General features: G+C 49.5%; 1 protein-coding gene across 1 annotated transcript in view; it reads left to right on the plus strand.

The window, feature by feature from the left end:
• The first annotated feature begins 9,627 nt into the window (after window positions 1–9,627).
• Window positions 9,628–19,921, plus strand: part of LOC120846341 (midnolin) — a 44,851-nt gene continuing 34,557 nt past the window's right edge. The window contains exon 1 of the mRNA XM_042289357.1: window positions 9,628–9,825. The gene's annotated coding sequence lies outside the window, so the exon portion shown is untranslated. The remainder of the gene's footprint in view (window positions 9,826–19,921) is intronic.

Raw genomic sequence — 19,921 nt, forward strand, 5'->3', positions numbered from 1 at the left:
TCTTTTTTTGCGTTGGAATTGTTGATTCTACGTCTTCCTGGCAATGTCTGACTATCTGAGCGGCCTCACCGAAATTAACGAGGCTCGTTATACCGCAAAGCTCGGCGTGAATAATGTAACATGCGGCGATTCATTCCGCGTGAACACCGCAGAATGGACGCTAAAGCCTGATTCACATAGTGAGGTTCTGCTCGCTATTTTCCGTCATGACGTCGCTCGGGCTGCAAAACCGTAGCTAAGATGAGATGTCGACGTCGATACTGAAAATCGCAATCAGAATCGGGCCGAGTGAATCAGGCATAACAAGTCGGTGATGGCCACTGGTAACACTTATCAACATTTCCTTTACTCAGAGCCTACTTGCCGGAAGCAACCTTCAGACTTAAACGACTTTGAGGTCTGCACTTCTTATCGTAGTTACCGGGTCAACATTTGGACAACGGGCCGCTGTCGTTTGAACGAGCAGACGACAAGCAGAAAAGTTTAAGTGAGCAGACGACAGCTCGAACGATAAGGTGGCCGTTTGAACGTGATGACGAACTGAACGTAGTCCACCGGTGGTCCGTGCAACTCTACGGTTTTCCCGCGTTCATATTGGAACAAAACAAATAAATCTGACGAACACAAGTATCCGTGAATTCAATCCAAAGTGCTTCCCGCCCAAGCAATCGTGGTCCGACGGCGTTTGTTTTTTCCTTTTCAAGGCACCTCGTTCTCAGCCGAACCGAGCAGGCAGAAAACGCATGAAAACTGACCTTCAAACCTTTGCCGACTTTTTTGGTACAGCCCTAGTCGCGGCGTTTTGACGAGAAGGCAGGTTTTCGTCTGGTTCCTTTCAAAACAACGCGGGAGTACAGGTCTCATATGGGGGCTTCCGCCCACAGCCCCAAACCGGAAGTGCGCCCGACGCGCCACCACCACACCGTGTCGTAACAGAGATGAGTACGTGTATATGGCGTTTTAGTTCATCCGCTTCTGCGCACCTTGCACATCTGTTTGTCCGCCATACGAGCCCTCGGGCTCCTGTTTCCCCCCGACCTCAATCAATGACAGCGCGAGTTTGTCTGCTCATCATCGCATGTTACCTGCACGATCTTCATTTTGTCCTTTGATTGGCGAATCCCTTCTTACGTTTCGATGTGCCAAAGACGCGTTTTGGAACACTTGCTTGCCGGCGCCGTATACACGTTTACGAGAGAAGTTCCTGCGCGCTTCCATTTTGCGCGACGCCTAACGTTTTCGCTGTGTTGGGGAGGGCCAGGGCATAGCCTCGTATATACTGACAAAACCTGGCAGATCGCCACGAGAAGTGGCCGCCAAAATGGGAAAGGTGGAGCGGCAGACGACGAATGAGAGGATGGATGGATGGATGAATACGGCTGAGCCCTTTGGATCGGGCGGTAGCTTACGCCACCTAGCCATTTTGTTTTACCATTTAAGCTTAGAATATTTAAATGTGAAATCTATATTCACTCCGCAGTGCAAAGAAAGTGAGGCTATGAAACCCCCTTGCCATCAGTGAATAAGAAAATACCTAGTTTTCTCTCGATTTCTGCCACCATTCACTTAATCTTTGCTTGGTAATCTCTACAGTCTTGAAATCCACTCTCCCTTCGCTGTCTCTAAAAGACCAATGACTTTATTAAATCTATGTTGTCTTCGGTAGGCATAGGGTGAAGCCCTTTACAGTAGAGTATCAAGTGCTCAGCCGTCTCGTCCTCCTCTCCCCAAGCAGTGCACACTGTATCAATTTCCTGGTACTTCACTCTGTATGCTGTGGTTCGCAGAACACCCGTTCTTGCCTCAAACAGCAATGAGCTTCCCCTAGAATTGTCATAAATGCTTTCTTTGGCAATAACTCTTTTGTTTAATCTATAGCTTTCCAGAGCCGTCTTTGTCTGCATTCCGTCTAGCCACCGATCTCTTTCTGTGGCCTTAAAGGGCCCCTGAAAAGAAAAAAAAAGTTTTTTTTAAACAGTCTGGTTGGAACACGCGTGTCAAAAAATGAATTTTACGCGAAAAAAAAAATTTTTAGAGCAATATTGATGGCGAGAGATTTATTTGAAGTTTTGCGCGCAAATTCCATGGTCATTCAGCTCGGCTTCTCATTGGTAGCGATGGTCATTCAACTCAGCTTCTCATTGGCCAATAGAATGAGTGACAGCTTAGATGTTGGTTTTAAAATCTTCGTGATTTTTTTAAATCGCCTTTTGAATTACATATTTTTAGGTTTAAGAAACAATCCATCGAATGAATGTCGCAATTGTTTACAAACGTTTTACAAAATCGTAACTTCCGTTCGGATACCACAACAAAACAACAAACAAAAGCTTCGCCATTTTGTTTTCTGTCGTGGTCGCCGTCTTCGCGTTTCGCGTTCTGAAGAGGGCTTGTTGCTTGTGTTAGTTAGTCAGTCATAGTAAGTACTTAGGAAGTGGCGCGGGGTGACAGGTTTCTGTGTTTCTGCTCTTCTTTGCGCGATTCGTGTGTCCCGTTTACCTCATCTTTTGTTTGTTTTCTGGCGCGCGCCAGTGCCAATGTTTGTTTAGATGTCGGTTCCCGTGGTTCCCGTAAGAGTTTAGTGAGGCACGCGGCACCGCACTCAACGTTTAATAAAAAAAAAATAAAAAATCAGTTACCACTGCGTGTCCTCGCGGCGGCTTGAAGGATCGTGCGGCTCGAACGAACTCGTCGAGGCACCCGCTTCGCCGCGGCGAAGCGGGTGCCTCGCGGCGATCGGAGCGGACGCCTTCCGGCTGGCGAGGCGTGTCCTCGTACGGACGAAGGCCCAGCTGCTGGCAGCGTTGAAGCAACCGACGCTTCAGGTCGGGGTCCACCGCGACGACTATGTACTGTGTGTACGACCACGGTGACCACGGTACGTGCACGATACGACGCGGTATGTCGTTCGAACGGCAGACAGCCGGCCAGGGGCTGTGTTCCAAATCTCCAAATGGATCCGAGTTTCTCCGGCGGATCGTATCACGTGACAGCACAGATTGAAAAACGCTGTACGCGGGTAGGTTTTAGAACGCCAAGAGTACAAAACCCTCACCCTGGGGTAAGATCGAGTCAATTTTGGAACACGGCCAGGAAGTAGCAATGGCTCTCGTGCGGGGCGCAGCCAAGCCAGGAAAGCAGCCAAGCCGATCCACTACGAAGAGGCGGGGACTACCTCTCCTCCACGCGCCCGAGATGCCGAGAGAGAGAAAAGTGGAAAGGAGGTGACTGCCGACTAAATTGCGTCTGGCGCAGTCAATATTGCTCTAAAAAATTTTTTTTTTCGCGTAAAATTCATTTTTCGACACGCGTGTCTCAACCAGACTGTTTTTGAAAAACTTTTTTCTTCTTTTCAGGGGCCCTTTAACTTTCTTCTTAACTGAGACTTGCTCTTCCGTATCTTCGCTATAGCCCAAAAACTTTCCTCTTAATTTCCTAGTGCGCTGTCTCCACTTTGTGTCTACACTCCTCATGTATAAATAGCTGAAAACCTTTCGTACCCATTGCTCCCCGTCCATTTGCCTCAACCTATCCTCAAATTCTACCTTGCTCACCGCTTCCCTGCTCTCAAATGACGCCCATCCCATGTCTCCTTGTACTCCCTGGTTTGGCGTTTTGCAATGTGCCCCCAAAACCAGCCTACCTACTCCGCGCTGTTTTATTTCTAGTCTCGCATGCACTTTGGATTTCATGCATAGCACTGCGTTTCCAAAAGTCAAGCCAGGCACCATGACCCCTTTCCAAATCTCTCTCACCACCTCATACCTGTTGTAATTCCAAAGTGCTCTATTTTTCATTACAGCTGCATTTCTGTTGCCCTTACCTATTATATACTTTTCATGGTCTCTGAGATATTCTGCACCATCACATATCCATACTCCTAGATACTTGTATTTACTAGCTCTCTCAACTGTAATATTCTGTATCTTCAGCCTCTTAACTTCATCCTCGTTAAAAATCATGACTGCCAATTTTTCGCTACTAAATTCTAAACCTAATTCCTCTCCTTCCCTACCACAGATGCTCATTAATTCCGGCAACTCTGTCCTGTTGTTAGCCATTAGTACAATATCATCCGCATACATCAATCCCGGTAAGGATTGCTGAATTTTTTGGCCTAGCTTACTGTAAGAAAGGTTGAACCCAAGCTTACTCTTCCTCCAATCCTCTCAGATACAACATAAACAGCAAAGGCGATAACGGGCACCCCTGCCTAAGGCCTCGTCTTATCTCTATTTTCCCTGTCGCCTTTCCTTCCCATGTTATAATCACCTTGTTATCTTTGTAAATGTTCCTTAATAGTGCTGTTAGTCCTTCATCTAGGTTTAAGTTCTCCATTATGTTCCACAGGTTTCTTTGGTTCACATTGTCATAGGCACCCTTGATATCCAAAATGCCAGCCAGAGCTGTCTGTTTTCTTTTTGCGCTATTTCTATACACTGTGTTAGAAAAAATAAATTGTCCTCCAACCTTCTTTGTTTTCGAAACCCGTTCTGTAACTCGCCCAGTATGCCCTCGCAATCTACCCACTCCTCCAGTCTGTTCTTTATAATCTGCATTCCAACCTGTAAATAACCGGTGTCACGGTTATAGGACGATAATTCCTAATATCAGACTTATCTCCCTTTCCCTTATATATCATACTCATCCTACTAAGCCTCCATTCATCTGGAATATTTCCTTTTGTTATCATGGTACTCACTACCTCCCTTAGTTTTGCCTTAGATTTAGGACCCAAATTCTTCACCAGCTTGATAGGGATACCATCTGTGCCTGTCGACGTGCCACCAGGGACTCTTCGTTCCGCCTTTTCCCATTCTCTTTGTCCAAAATCCGCGATGTCACAAACTGGACTGCTACTTCCTTCGGTTCTCCTATCTTCCACATGTACCCGTTCCCGAAATTTCTCCTCCATCACTGCTCCTATATATTGTATCGCATCATCTCCTTCTAATTTATCTCCCTGATGCGAGAGTATGAACCTCTGTCTAGCTTGCGTTGTTTCACCGAGTGAGTTCAAGTGCTCCCAAAACTTCTTGGCAGCGTTTCTATCTTTCTTACATTACTCATCCATTCCTCACCCTTTCTCTGAATTTTCGCATTGATCAAACTGGATGCCTCTCGGCGACATGTTATAAAATTGTCCCATTTTCTTTTTACTTCCGTTTCGGACTCCCCACTACGCTTGGAATACCTGTGTTCTCTAGAGGCTTCCTGACGTTTTTGTATCGCTTGCTTCACTTCTTTGTCCCACCAACTTTTTGGTCTATGTCCTTGCTTCCCATTCGTTTACTCTGAACTTTGTCTAATTCTAGAGCAAAAAGCCTAGTTAGGCTCTCATAGGTCCAATCTGTATGCCGTAGCCCTGAAAGTGCTGCCTCTATTCTTTCAACAACTATTTCCAACTCTTTGTCGCTGCAGAAAGTTTGCTTTGAATTATGTTGTCTAGTTTCAGCATTTACTTCTCTGGCAAAATTCAGCTTAATACGTTTGTGATCACTACCAAGACTTTTGGAACCTTCTTCATCTATTTTCATTACTTGTAACTTACCATATATTTTGTGTGACATGAGTACGTAATCTATAGTTGAATGCAGATTGCCAGTTTCCCAAGTTATGTGCCCGCCACACTTCTGACTGGTATTACATAAAACTAAGTAATGTTTTTCCACCAGTTCTAGTAATACGCTTCCAGTTGAGTCCGTATACCCATCCAGACCCTCAATATGGGAATTCATGTCTCCCATAATAATTATTTCGGAGCCTTCCCCTAGTTCACTAATGTCTCTTGATATGCAATCAATCATTTTTCTGTTTTCCTCTTTAGCACCTGTCCCTGTCCATAAGTAAACCACTCCAAGGACTGTTGATTCCCCAGCGACTTTTCCTTTCAGCCACAAATGTTCGGCGCACTCCTTTCTGATCCTTTGAAAGTTCATATTCTTCTTAATAAATGCTCCAATTCCACCTCCCTTCCTCGTTCCCTCGATTCTGTTGCATTCTTCCCACACATAGTCAGGGTTGCAAGGTGGCTGCTCCATGTCTCTGAGATGTGTTTCCACAAACCCATACACCATTAAATCCTCCTTTCTTAGTTGCTCCTCTACCTCTTCCCATTTTAACCTATTTCTACCACCCTGCATGTTAATATATCCAATGTCTGATTGTGCTGTTTTTTTATACCTGTTCTTACGTTTTCTCCTCTTTTTAACCCTGGGTGCCTCTCCTGACTTCGTTGGGTTTTCAGTTACTTCAGTGCCCCCAGGGCCCTCGGTCCGCCAGGAGAGCCACGTGATTGGCGCCCCACTACGGCAAGACGCCGAAACACACTTCTCCCGGGCGAACAAGTGTGTTTCGGGTCCTCGCCGCTGCAAAGACTGTGCGCTGACGTCCAGGTTCCCCGAGCAATGGCTCTTGATGCTCTGTGCTACCAGATCCTCGCGCTCCAGATCTGCGACCGGGCACTCTATGGCTCCGTCGTCGAAGTGCCAGCTGCGACTTCAAGAAGCTGGCACTTGGCATCTACGTGCTTTTCAGTGCTCTCGCTGTGGCAGCCCTCTTGTGTATAATCTGGTTCGGCAGCTCTTGAGGGGGCGGACTCCAGGGGGCGGCACAAAATACCCATAGGCGGCGCGCGTGGAGCTCACTCTGTCTATATATACGAGCGAGGCCGAAAGCATATTATTGGTGTAAAAGAGAAAATAAAAAGTATATGATCGATAGGTTGTAGATCTAGCAAGAAATTCGGCATCATTTGTTTAGTTTATGTTAACATTTTTCCCGTATTTTCGTAACTTATTTTAATCTAGTTGCGCGTTATATCGAACTGTGTATGACTTTACTGTTTTTTTAACCTGCATTCCAATGTTTGATACGCGGAAAGCTATTCCAAACACTATGTTTTGACCGCGAAGAGTGACCGGAAAGGTTTAGGATGCTGTGAAATTCTCCTGGCTTGCGGATAACTGGTAGCTTTAGAAACAAGTGTGGTGTTGCTGTTGTTGTTTTAAGAATCACAACAGTTTCTGACGAGCTGCGTGTTCCTAAAGCTTTTTTTTCAATCGGCGCGTGGGTAAAGTGACCTTAACAAGCTACAGAACGAACTCCGCCGCTCTTTATTTTCATATAATGATGGTGATAGTGCCTTCACTGGAGTCAATATATGCACATTGCACGGAGCAAATCGAATGGAAAACGACGACGAAGTGATCTGGTGGAAAGACGCTGATTGTTCTACTCCGGCTAATTCAGGCAAATACAAAAGATTACAAGCTCAAGGAAGCCACCTAGATCAACCCTTGACGACTCTACGATGCCTGTGACTGGCCCGTTTCCAGATGTGGCTGAATGTGAAATGAACGACAACCAGATGGAAGGTCTGACGGCCTCATCGAGCGCCACTTCATCCTGCGCAGAAATGTCTGGTAAGCTTGAAGACTCATCGGAAGCCTTCCAATTTCCAAAGCGCCGCAAGAGGCCAAGTACCGCCATCAGCTCCGTATCATCTGGCGCGACCGTAATCACAACAGCACCGCTTCAGCCTACCCCTCACCGTGATTCTGAAACCCACAGATCCCGACAAGTCACTTGCGAAGATCAATCCTCTAAAGATCTCTAAAAAACTCGAAATGACGGCACCAGATGGCGTCATTCTTGTTAGACCAAATCGAAGACTTGACCTTCTTGCAATTGATTGCAGAAACACAGCATCAACGAAAGCTCTACTTAAACTTGAAAGCATCGGAGGAATACCTGTGCAAGCCTACGCACCGCACTCACGTGAAGCAGCCAAGGGAGTCATCTACGGAGTGCAGGAAGACATCAGTGACGTCCAGCTAGAATCTTCAGTTCGGGCTACAGCTCCCGTTCTCTGCCTTCGGCGTCTTGGGAAGGTTGTGAAACTAGTATGCAGCACTAACACCCTACCTGCCTACGTCACCATTGGGTACACGAGGTACAACGTTGAGCCCTTCATTGAAAAGCCTCGACAGTGGCCGAACTGCAGTTCGTATGGTCGTATCCGTGGCACCTGCCTGAAAACAAGTCGCTGCAGTCGCTGCGGTGGAGCTCACGACCAGAGGTCGGCATTTAAGGTCGCCCTCACTCGCCCTCACCCTCACAGCCACACTCACCTAAGCCCCTCACTCACCCTCACCCTCACAGCTACACTCACCTCCAGCCCCTCACTCACCCTCACCCTCACACTCACACTCACCTTCAGCCCTTCACTCACCCTCACTGAACCTCACGGCCCTCACGCACTCACCGCCCTCACGGCCCTCACGCCCCTCACTCACTCACCGCCCTCACGCCACTCACGGCCCTCACAGCCCTCACCGCCGTCACGGCCCTCACGGCCCTCACGCACTCATAGCCCTCACGCCACTCACCGCCCTCACCGCCCTCACGGCCCTCACGCCACTCACCGCCCTTGCGGCACTCACACCCCTCACGCCACTCAGGCCAGCTTCAGATGGGGCGATTTCGCCCAGAAACTTTACGTCGCAACACCAGCAACACGGGCCGCCCGCGATCACACGCAGCAACCAATTGCTGCAATTTGCCATCGTCATCATAAAATTTTATTTTTCTTGCACTATTTAGACACAATTACGCGTTATAAACGTGTTTTTATGCATTTAAACCTCGTTAAGAATGCTAATGCACATTTCTGAAACAGTTTATTTCCAAAAAACGATCGAGTTGAAACCAGAACCAAGTCTTTCGGTGTCATAATCACCGGCACGAGGTATCACGTGAAAATTTTGCGTCCCTGATTGGATGCAGCCGCTTCAAACGTATTCGAATTGCTCCGAGTTGCTTGCTTATTTCGAGCCGGACCCGATCTCAGCAATTCGTGTTGATCTAGGGAAAGCTGGAGAACAACCCGCCATTAACACCAAAATTGCTGAGAAAGATGCTCGATCTGAAGGGGTCTCACTCACTCACCGCCCTCATGGCCCTCATTGCCCCCACCGCCCTCACGGCCCTCACCGCCCTCACCGCCCTCACCACCCTCACCGCCCTCAAGGCCCTCACGCACTCATAGCCCTCACGCCACTCACCGCCCTTACCGCCCTCACGGCCCTCACCGCCCTCACGGCCCTCACCGCCTTCACGGCCCTCACCGCCCTCACAGCCCTCACGGCCCTCACTCACCCTCACATTCATGAATTTTCCTGGTTCAGAAACTCACTCACCCTCACCTCACCTGTGAGGATGAGGGTGAGTGGGGGTGAGTGAGGGCCCTCATGAGTGAGGTTTGCCGAGGTATGCTCACGACAGGAGCAAGTGCGACACAGAAGACCCTAGATGTATAAACTGCGGAAAAAAACACGAATCAACATCTCGTCAGTGCCCCAAATTCAAGCTTGAACGAAACATATACAAGTACAAGAACTACGCTGGAGTGGACTACAAGTCCGCAAGATCAGCCTTACTCTCCTCAAATGAAAAAGTGGAGGCAAACCCACCTGACACAACTGAAGGGGGCTCGACATCGCTGCTGACGCCATGACGAAACCGCACTTGTTTGTTCAGGTGCTGCTCCTGTCTGCTATCGTCCCATCGAAGCTTGCCGTGGATTACCCGACCGTGACCCGTGGTTCCACCGACGACGCACATCTGTTCAAGGAGGATGACACCGTACAAATGCCGCACACGCCCACTCTGCTAAGCTCAGCCAGTTTCACCAACTTCGGCTGGCAACGAGGAGCAACGACTGCGGAGCCTGGGGAGGGTCTACTAAAGCCGCTTCAACGGTCTGGCCAGTTGGGGCTCGACATCGCTGCTGACGCCATGACGAAACCGCACTTGTTTGTTCAGGTTAGTTACCTTAGGAATGCCAAATGTTTCCGCAGTAATGATTTGTGTCTTTTTTTAGTGTCGAGCCCCTACGACAATGTGTGCACTTCATGGAAGTATCTTTGTTACTGCTGTTTTCATTACTCATACATATCTTTAGTCTCCCGACTACTCTTAGCTTTGTCGGGTGACGGAATCTAACGCGGGCCCACTGACGGTCAGTGAGCAACTAGAAAGCATTCTTGCAACAGTTCAGAGAATTGAGGCCTCACATTCGGAGATTTTCGCAAAAGTCGCGTCCTTAGATAGCGGACTGAAGGCAACAGACGCCACCGTCCAGCAACTATCTACCAGGTTATCTGCTCTGGAAACTAGTCTTGTTGCGACGAGCGCCACACCTGGGATTTCACCCGTTCTTAACATGTCCGTCGAGCTAACCAACATCCAGAAACAGTGTGACGATAACGAAAACAGGCTTCGAAGATCGGATCTTTTATTTTTTGGCTGCCCAGATGACCAGGCGGAAACATGGAGCCAATCGGAAAGAAAAATTATCGATTTCTGCGCTAACAATCTAGGCGTACAGCTGGATCCCTCTAATCTAGAGAGATCGCACCGTCTGGGGAAATTTCAACCTGATAAACATAGGCCAATCATCGTCAAGTTTTCCCGGTTTAAAGACAAAGAGAGCATTTTGGCTGCCGGATTCAAACTGAAAGACACACATTTTGCCGTCCGTGAGGATTTTTTTGAGGCCGTACGCTTTGCCCGCAGTAAGCTTTATGAGTATGGAAAGAGTCTAAATGTGCCGTTTAAAGTTCGTTTTAACAAACTGCACATCAATAACAAACGTTTCGTCTTTAACGTAGAGTCTCAGTCTGTAGTTGAGCTCGCATAACTAGGTACACGTAAAAAAAAACAAAGCTTTGTCATCTTCCCCTCATACCGTAACGCGCGATAAAAATCAAACATTATCTGTCTTTTTCACAAATATCCGTAGCATCATTCCAAAACGTACCGCGCTGCATAGTGTTCTTGAGGACAATTCGTCTGACATAGTCATTCTCACGGAAACCTGGTTAAAACCTGATATTGAAGATAAAAAACTTTTCCCTGCACATCTATGCTATAACATTTTCCGGCACGACCGGTCCAGCAGGAGAGGCGGCGGTGTGCTAATCGCAATAAAAAGGAATATTTCCTCTTTTAACATTTGTTTAGTTAACCATGGTTTAGAATTTCTGTGTATATGCATTTATACATCGTCCAGCAAAGTCATTCTTGGTGTATGTTATAGGCCACCGGATTGTGCTTCATCCTTTCATACAGAATTGTGCTCCGTGCTTCTGAACATAAAAATCGTTTCCCGAAAGCTGACATGCTCCTCTTTGGCGACTTTAATTTTCCTTCCATAGACTGGTTTAATCTACCACCAGGAAGCTCCACCGCATCAAAATTGTTCCTAGATATGTGTCTCAACCTAAACTTCACACAGTTAGTTGATAAACCAACACGCTCTGACAACATCCTCGACTTGGTTTTAACTACGTCATCTGACCTTGTCAAATCCATTCACTACTGCGATGGGCTCAGTGATCACAAAGTACTGCACATCGACTTGTCACTTCCCGTTCTCATGAAGCATCCCATTTCCCAAATTATTCACGATTACAACAAAGCTGACTACGCATCAATTAACCATGAGTTGACCATTTTCTTCGATCATTTCATTTCTAATTTTTATTGTAGATCAGTAGAAGAAAATTGGGTGCTATTCAAGAATAAAATAAATAATCTGGTACACATGTTTGTTCCAACCATTCATATACGCTCTGACACGACAAATCCTTGGTTTACAAAAACTCTGCTCTCATTAGGCAATAGGAAGAAAAGACTCTTCACAAAAGCCAAACGTACGAACACCCCCCCAAGCCTGGGATGCTTACAATTCTGCCCTAAAAGCATACACCAGTAGTCTTCGACTCTCTAAAAAAAAATTCTTTTTTCACGACTTACCTAATATACTTCATAGTAACCCAAGGAAGTTCTGGAGCTTAATCTTGTCGAAAAGTAGCAACCCTGTCATCCATCTTAAAAACGCTAATGGCGACCCCATCCTGGAGAGCGACTGCCCTAGAGTCTTTAATGATTACTTTTCTTCAGTTTTTACAAACGAGTGCTTGGACAGCGTTCCCATATTCCCCGATCAACCCTACGAGCCTATGCCCCCTATCACTGTTACTTCTGCCGGAATAAAAAATCTAATTGATAAATTAAAACTTACATCATCTGCTGGTCCCGATAATATCAACTCTAAAATCCTAAAGAATACTAGCATAATTTCAAGCGAGTTTCTTAAATTGATCTTTACCCAATCACTTTCTGAATGCTGCCTTCCCTCTGACTGGAAGATGGCCAGGGTAGTCCCAGTTTTTAAGCAGGGTAGTCACTCTTCTGTGTCTAATTATCGCCCAATATCACTAACCTCCATCTCTTGCAAATTACTAGAGCATATACTTTACTCCCATATCATGTCTCACCTAGCAAGTAATTCTTTTTTCTTCAAGCAGCAGCACGGTTTCCAAAAGGGACTTTCCTGCGAGACTCAGCTTTGTGATTTTGTTAATGACCTACACACTAACCTTGAATGTCATGCTCAGACTGACGCCGTTTTTCTTGATTTCTCAAAAGCCTTCGACCGTGTCCCTCACCAACGCCTACTCTCTAAGTTGTCATCTCTACACATTGACCCACTCACATTTTCATGGATACGTGACTTTCTTTCGTCCCGCGTGCAACTAACGTCAATTAATGACCAAGAATCATCCCTAACAAACGTGACTTCTGGTGTTCCGCAGGGGTCTGTTTTAGGGCCTCTGTTATTCTTAATATATATAAATGACCTCCCTAGCAATATTTCCTCTAAAATACGTCTATTTGCAGATGACTGCGTCGTCTATAACAAAGTAACATGTGTGCAAGATAACGACCAACTTCAAAGTGACTTATCTAAAATTAACAAATGGTGCGATGACTGGTTGATGTCGTTAAATAAATCTAAATGCAAACTAATTCGCTTCACTAGGAAAAAATCTGTACTGTCCTACCAATACTACCTGGACTCCGACTTAATTGAGAATGTTTCTATGTATAAATATCTTGGTGTAAGACTAACACCCGACCTCTCCCGGAATAATCACATTGAAGCCATTACTGCTGACTCATCAAGGACCCTTGGACTAATAAGACGTAACCTACGATCCGCACCTTCCCTGGTTCGAAAACTGGCGTACGACACGTACGTCAGACCTAAATTAGAATACGCCGCTACCATCTGGAATCCCCATCAAATTTACCTAATTAACAACCTCGAAGCAGTTCAAAACAGGGCTGCTCGATTCATCCTGTCTAAGTTATGATCACTCATTTAGTGTTTCCGCCTTCAAAAGTCAACTATGTCCTCTTTGCAGCTCCGCAGGAAAGTCTCTCAGCTCTGCCTTCTTCATAAAATCTACTACCACATTCCAGTCCTTAAAAATGAGTTGCTATCACCCCCCGACCGAACATCTTCACGCCTTAACAACACATGTACGATCAAGCGTATTTCAGGCTCTACAAACGCATTCAATCGATCATTCCTCCCTCAGGCCATCAGCGACTGGAACAACCTCCCATCGTCCATTGTCACCATTGTGGATCCGATTAATTTTCTATCGTGTATTAAACTTCATTTATCGTCCTACTAGTGCTATGAGTTGTGTAACTTTGAGCAGACCTGAGTGTCTTGAGTGTGTTAAGTGTGTTTTAGTTTCCTTTTCTGTTTTTTCTTGTACTTGCGTTTCTCTGTTGTATAAAACTTGAATACCCCCCCCCCTTATGTAATGCCCTTCACGGGCCCTTAAGGTGTAAATAAATGCAATAAATGAAATGAAATGAAAACGTAGGCACCATCAAAACCTCGTTGCTAATAACTCAACAGAAGTGGCCGGCACGTCCTCTGTTAAGGGTAAATACCAATTGCGAGAAGGTAACACACAAACGACAGGTCGTAGTACTTCAGATGACAAATCAAACACGTCTAACACACCAACATATAAACTCAATGACGCTAAGGAGTTTCCAATCCTTCCCCATCGGGAGCCTCCAGATAATATTAATTCCAGAGACCAAACTAGAACATCGCGAGAGAAGTATCCAACGAGTCCCTCTCCCCCGAGCTTCGAACCCACACTCAACACAGTAGCCACGTTTATTCGTAGCATTCTTCTCACTTGGCACTCTCCTACAGCAACAGCTTTAATAACACTTCTTGATTACATCCTTCCGCTCATTCAGGTATGGTGTCAATAAGTACACGTCAATTACACGCCTCCGCCGACATTTTCACACGGTAGACCCATATGCAGTCCATTGAAAGATTACGTAGTCGAGCAGCTATCTTTCAGTGGAATGCAAGAGGTCTACGTAATCGCTTATCAAATTTTTGCCAGTTTGTTTTCAAATATTGTTTTCCTGTTATAGCAATATCAGAGTCACGAGTCGGCTCAGACATAAGACTATCAGGTTATGAGCTCTTTTATTCCCAGAGAAGATCGGGTTTAAGCAGGGTACTTCTTGGAATTAGGACAGATCTCACCTTCTTTTTGCATACTGTTGCACCACACCAAACTAACGAATACATTGCTGCAAGTGTCCGCAAAGGAGCGATCACTTTCACGATAATTGCGGCATACATTCCACCAGGTAAAGCATTCGACAAGCTTAGACTAGAAGAAATAATTAAAAAGACACCAAGCCCACATATTCTGACAGGCGACTTTAATAGCCATCATCCAATGTGGGGCGGTAGGAAAGCTAATACTCGAGGAAGAGCATTAGTTGATCTGGCCGACAAATATAATCTTACGATTCTCAGTGACGGAAGTCCCACGTATTTCAAGGGGGTGACGATGAGTAGCCCACTAGACATTTCACTGGCATCTGCCGATCTGGCCATTAAGACATCATGGTTAGCCGACATCGAAACCCATGGAAGTGATCACGTCCCCACCTATATCACAATAAACAAATTTTGCTGCATAAAACTGGGTACAAGTTTATCCTACACTAACTGGTAAAAATTTCAAGAAAAACTAGAAACAAAGTGTCATGAGATCGCTACTACTGAAGACCTTGCGCACGTCATTGCGTCCGCAAAATCAGAAGCTACAAAGTCGTAGAAAATGGCGAATTCCCAAGCTGCTGTTGATAGCGAATATGAACGGCTTCGCGCTATATTCGCCGTCGTGCAGAACGTAGAGCCCGAAAAACAGGCAAATCTGAAGACTTGAGTGCATCAGGGCGAGCGCAAAAGCACGTTCAACGGCATTTAGACAAGCTCTCAAAGAAACGATGGAGAAATAAGAGCGCAAGCCTAGATCCCAGGAAGCCTTTGACACGCATTTGGCCAATGATGAAAAGCCTCCGTAATAAACCGCAGCAATTACATCCCTTCCGATCCATAGCCTTGAGTCGAAAACTCACAGAAACCGCCGTGGCAGATGAGTATTGTACAAAGATCACCTGTTACACGTCAAGCTCTAAATACATCAGTATCACAGATCAAATAACACATGCCTGTAGCCTAATTAATGTCCCCTTTACGCTAAAAGAGTTAGAAATCCTGCTTGCATCATGCAACACTTAGTCATCTCCAGGGCCAGACGGAGTTGCTTATTGTGCCTTAACTCATCTTGGTGAAAGAGCACGATGTCTTTTACTGGACTTTTATAACATATCATGGGAATCTGGCACTATACCAAATGAATGGGAGGCAGCTCGTGTCCTGCCTATTCTCAAACCTGGAAAGTCGCCTCTTGATATTAATTCCTATCGACCAATCGCCCTATCAAGCTGCATTGGAAAGATAATGGAAAAAATGGTGCCTACGCAGATTGAATGGGACCTTGAGAACAGGGGCCTATATCCACCCCAGATGTCCGGATTCCGCCGCGGAAAAAGCAGCATAGACAATGTACTAAGTTTGGTTTCTAGTGTCGAAGAGATGAAAATGCAGAAAAAGAAAACAACCGTTCTTTTTATTGACATCAAAGCGGTATTTGATACAGTGGAACACGATGCAATACTTCTTGACATGAAAAACGTGGGATGCGAAGGACCTGTAGTCACGTGGATATCAAACTACCTTAAGGGAAGAAAAATTTACATTTCAACACAAGACGGTGACACAGGACACCATGAAGTAAAACGAGGGGTGCCCCAAGGCGGTGTTCTTAGTCCAATTATTTTTAATATATCGCTCATTGGTGTTCTCAAACTTCTTCCAGACACAGTACTGTAACAAGTTAGTGGCGCCCCCCTCCAGTCCGCCCGTCTGCGGCCGCCTGGCTCGGCGGGCAACATTGTTCACCGCGCTAATAAACACCGTGAGCACACGTGCTCCGGTCAGTCATCGTCCACCCTCACAACCAGGCTGCGTGTCGTCTCTCCTCGGCGGGTGCTTCGGCCCCTTCGTCCACGTTCGAGAAAGATCTTGACACTGGCGACGAGGAACCGTGGCACTGGAGGCCACCACCGTGCACGGTTCGGCCCACGCCGCCGAGAGAGTCGCAACACCGCCGCCCGCTCCTGTCGCCATGCCGCTGTACGGGAGGCTCGAGCCGTTCGAGGGAGATGGGTCCGCCTGGCCGGTCTACGAAGAACAGGTCCACGTGTTCTTCCGGGCGAACGACACGCCCGAGGCGAAACAACGGGACATCTTCCTGGCCAGCTGCGGGACCCGCGTCTTCAGCCTCCTGCTCGACCTCCTCAAGCCGGCCACGCCGCACGTCAAAACGCTGGGTGAGCTGCTCGCCACGTTGCGCTCGCACTTCAGCCCGGCGCCGTCCACGCTGATGGAGCGGTTCCGCTTCAACAACCGGAGCCGCCAGGACGGGGAGACCCTCGGGCAGTTCGTCGCTGCGCTACGAGGGTTAGCGAGCACCTGCGCCTTCGGCGACCAGTTGGACTCGCTACTCCGGGACCGGTTCGTCTGCGGCATCAACAACCCCGCCATGCAGACGCGACTCCTGGAGCTCCCCGACCCCTCGCTGGACGACGCGGTGAAGGCAGCGCAGGCGATGGAAGCCGCAGCAAAGGACGCCAGCGAGATTGCGCGTGCGGCCGGCTCACCGTCGACGGAAGCGGCGGTGCACAAGATGGCGACAAGGAGCGGTGCCTGCAGCCGCTGCGGTGCTGCCCACTCCCCCTCACAGTGCCAGTTCGTCCACGCACAATGTTTCACGTGCGGGAGAACTGGGCACCTCGCACGTGTCTGCCGAGGGGGGAGGACGAGCGGCGGCCAGCAGCAGCAGCAGCAGCCTGGTTCAAGCCCGGGTTCCAGCCAAGCCCGCGGCCAGGGTGGCCGTCGCAAGAGAACGCGGCGGGGACGAGCGGCACCAGGCCCGGGTTCGTCGTCAGCCAGGGTCCACGTCGTGGCCGACGACCCGCAGATTTTCGACGTGTGGAAGTCGAGTAAGCCTTCATCGTCCGTGCCACCTTACTTGGTATCCGTCGAAATCTGCGGCCACCCCATCACCATGGAGCTGGACACAGGGGCCAGCGTGTCGGTCATGCCCGGGAAGCTGTTCAAGCGGACCTTCCCCGGCGTGTCCATCGAGGCGTCTGACGTCATGCTGCGCAGCTACTCCGGGCAGCTTTCCCAGGTCCAGGGTAGGGCCCAAGTCAGCGTTCGCCTTGGCGACAGGGAGGCAATCCTTCCCCTTTACTTAACCAAGGGGTCGTCGCCGACGCTGCTGGGCCGAAACTGGATTCACTCGCTGGGTGTTCGGCTGCCGGAGTACCAAGAAGCTGCGCTGCACGTGGTGCAAGACGTCCCGAGCCTCCTGACCGACTTCCAGTCCCTGTTCCAGCCAGGGGTGGGCACCTTTGCCGGCACGACGGTCGGCATCCACGTTCCCGAGGGAGCCCGGCCTCGATTCTTCAAGCCGCGTCCGCTGCCATTTGCCCTGAAGGACGGGGTCACCCAGGAGCTGCAACGGCTGCAGCGAGAGGGTATCCTGGTGCCCGTCAAGACTTCCGAGTGGGCTGCACCAATCGTTCCAGTCCTCAAGCGAGACGGCCGCGTCAGGATCTGCGGGGACTTCAAGGTCACCATCAACCCCGTCGCTACCGTCGAAAAGTACCCGCTGCCTCGGGTAGAAGATCTCTGGTCGGCTCTGTCCGGGGGACAGAAGTTCTCCAAGCTCGACCTTCGAGATGCCTACCAGCAGCTGGTGCTCCAGGATGCCGCCCGGAAGTATGTCACCATTTCGACAACCATGGGACTCTTCCAGTACACGCGCCTACCGTTCGGCGTGACCTCAGCCCTAGCCATCTTCCAGAGAGAGATGGACAACCTCTTCAGGGGCATGAGGCACGTGGCGGTGTACTTGGACGACATCCTGGTTACCGGTACCGACGACGGGGACCACCTGCAGAACCTGCGCAAAGTCCTGACACTACTACAGGACGCCGGTCTCAAGCTGAGGCTGGACAAGTGCGTGTTGCTGACCCCCAGCGTGGAGTACCTGGGACACATCATCTCCCAGGCTGGCCTGGCCCCGGCACCTCGCAAGATTGAGGCCGTGCTCAAGGCGCCGAAGCCCAAGAGCAAGAAGGAGCTTCAGAGCTACCTCGGCCTCATCAACTTCTACAGGAGGTTCCTGCCCAACCTGTCGACGCATCTGGAGCCGCTGCATCGCCTGCTTCGTGACGGGCAGCAGTGGGCCTGGAAGAAGGAGCAGGACTTGGCCTTCCAGCGCAGCAAGGAGCTCGTTGTTAAGGCTCCAGTGCTGGCGCACTTCGATCCGGCCAGGCCTGTAGTCCTCACCGTGGATGCGTCACCGTACGGGGTAGGAGCCGTCCTGTCGCACCGGGGTCAGGATGGTCAGGAACGCCCTGTGGCGTTTGCTTCTCGTCGACTACATGCGGCGGAGCAACGCTACAGCCAGCTCGACAAGGAAGGCTTGGCCCTCCTCTTCGGGGTCCAGCGCTTCCATCAGTACCTGTGGGGCCGGCAGTTCGAGGCAGTCACGGACCACAAGCCGCTGCTGAGACTGCTGGGACCTGACAAGGCGGTCCCAGTGCAAGCATCGCCTCGAGTGGTACGATGGGCCTTGACGCTGGCAGCCTACAGGTACAAGCTGGTCTACCGCCCTGGGAAGGACCTAGGACCTGCCGACGCCCTGAGCCGCCTGCCCCTGCCGGAGGTGCCTGCTGCCGTTCCAGAGCCAGCTGATGTGTTCCTGCTGGAGCGGGCCTACCCGGGGGTGCTCACCAGGACTGCGGTGGCGCAGGCGACCAGCCGGGACCCGGTCCTGTCCCAGGTGGTCAAGGCGGTTGCCCGAGGGGAGGAGCTGCGTCACCAGGCGTTCAGCCACAAGACCGCCGAGCTGAGCTTGGAGCAGGGCTGCCTGCTGTGGGGCTCCAGGGTGGTGATTCCACAAAGTCTCCGGGCCAAGGTGCTGCAGTTGCTGCACGCGGGGCACCCTGGCATCGAAAAGACCAAGATGGTGGCACGGTCGCACGTTTGGTGGCCTGGCTTGGACCAGGACATCGTGCACCAGGTGCAAGGCTGCCAGGTCTGCCAGGAGAACCAGCGAGCCTCGCGCCACGTGGAGATCACCCCCTGGCCGTTCCCACAGAGGCCGTGGTCCCGCTTGCATGTGGACTATGCGGGACCCTTCAAGGGCCACTACTTCCTGGTGGTAGTGGACGCCTTCTCCAAGTGGGTGGAGGCACTGCCAGTCACCAGTCCCTCGGCAAGCGCGACCATTGCGGCTCTGCGGCAGGTCTTCGCGGCGCAGGGATTGCCGGACATCATTGTGTCCGACAATGGTCCCGCTTTCGCCAGCGCCGAGTACCTGGACTGGCTGCAGAGGAATGGAATCCGCCGGATGCTGGTTCCGCCGTACCACCCCGCTTCCAATGGTGCGGCCGAGCGAGTGGTCCAGACCATCAAGGACAAGCTCAAGAGGAGCCAGCCCGGGGATTTCCGGACGCAGGTGGCCCGGGTACTGTTTCAGTACCGGACCACACCGCATGAGGTCGCTGGGCCTCATGCGGTGTGGTCCGGTAC

This window comes from Ixodes scapularis, unplaced genomic scaffold (genome assembly GCF_016920785.2).
Source record: "Ixodes scapularis isolate PalLabHiFi unplaced genomic scaffold, ASM1692078v2 PGA_scaffold12__126_contigs__length_90152505, whole genome shotgun sequence".
Classification (NCBI taxonomy): domain Eukaryota; kingdom Metazoa; phylum Arthropoda; class Arachnida; order Ixodida; family Ixodidae; genus Ixodes; species Ixodes scapularis.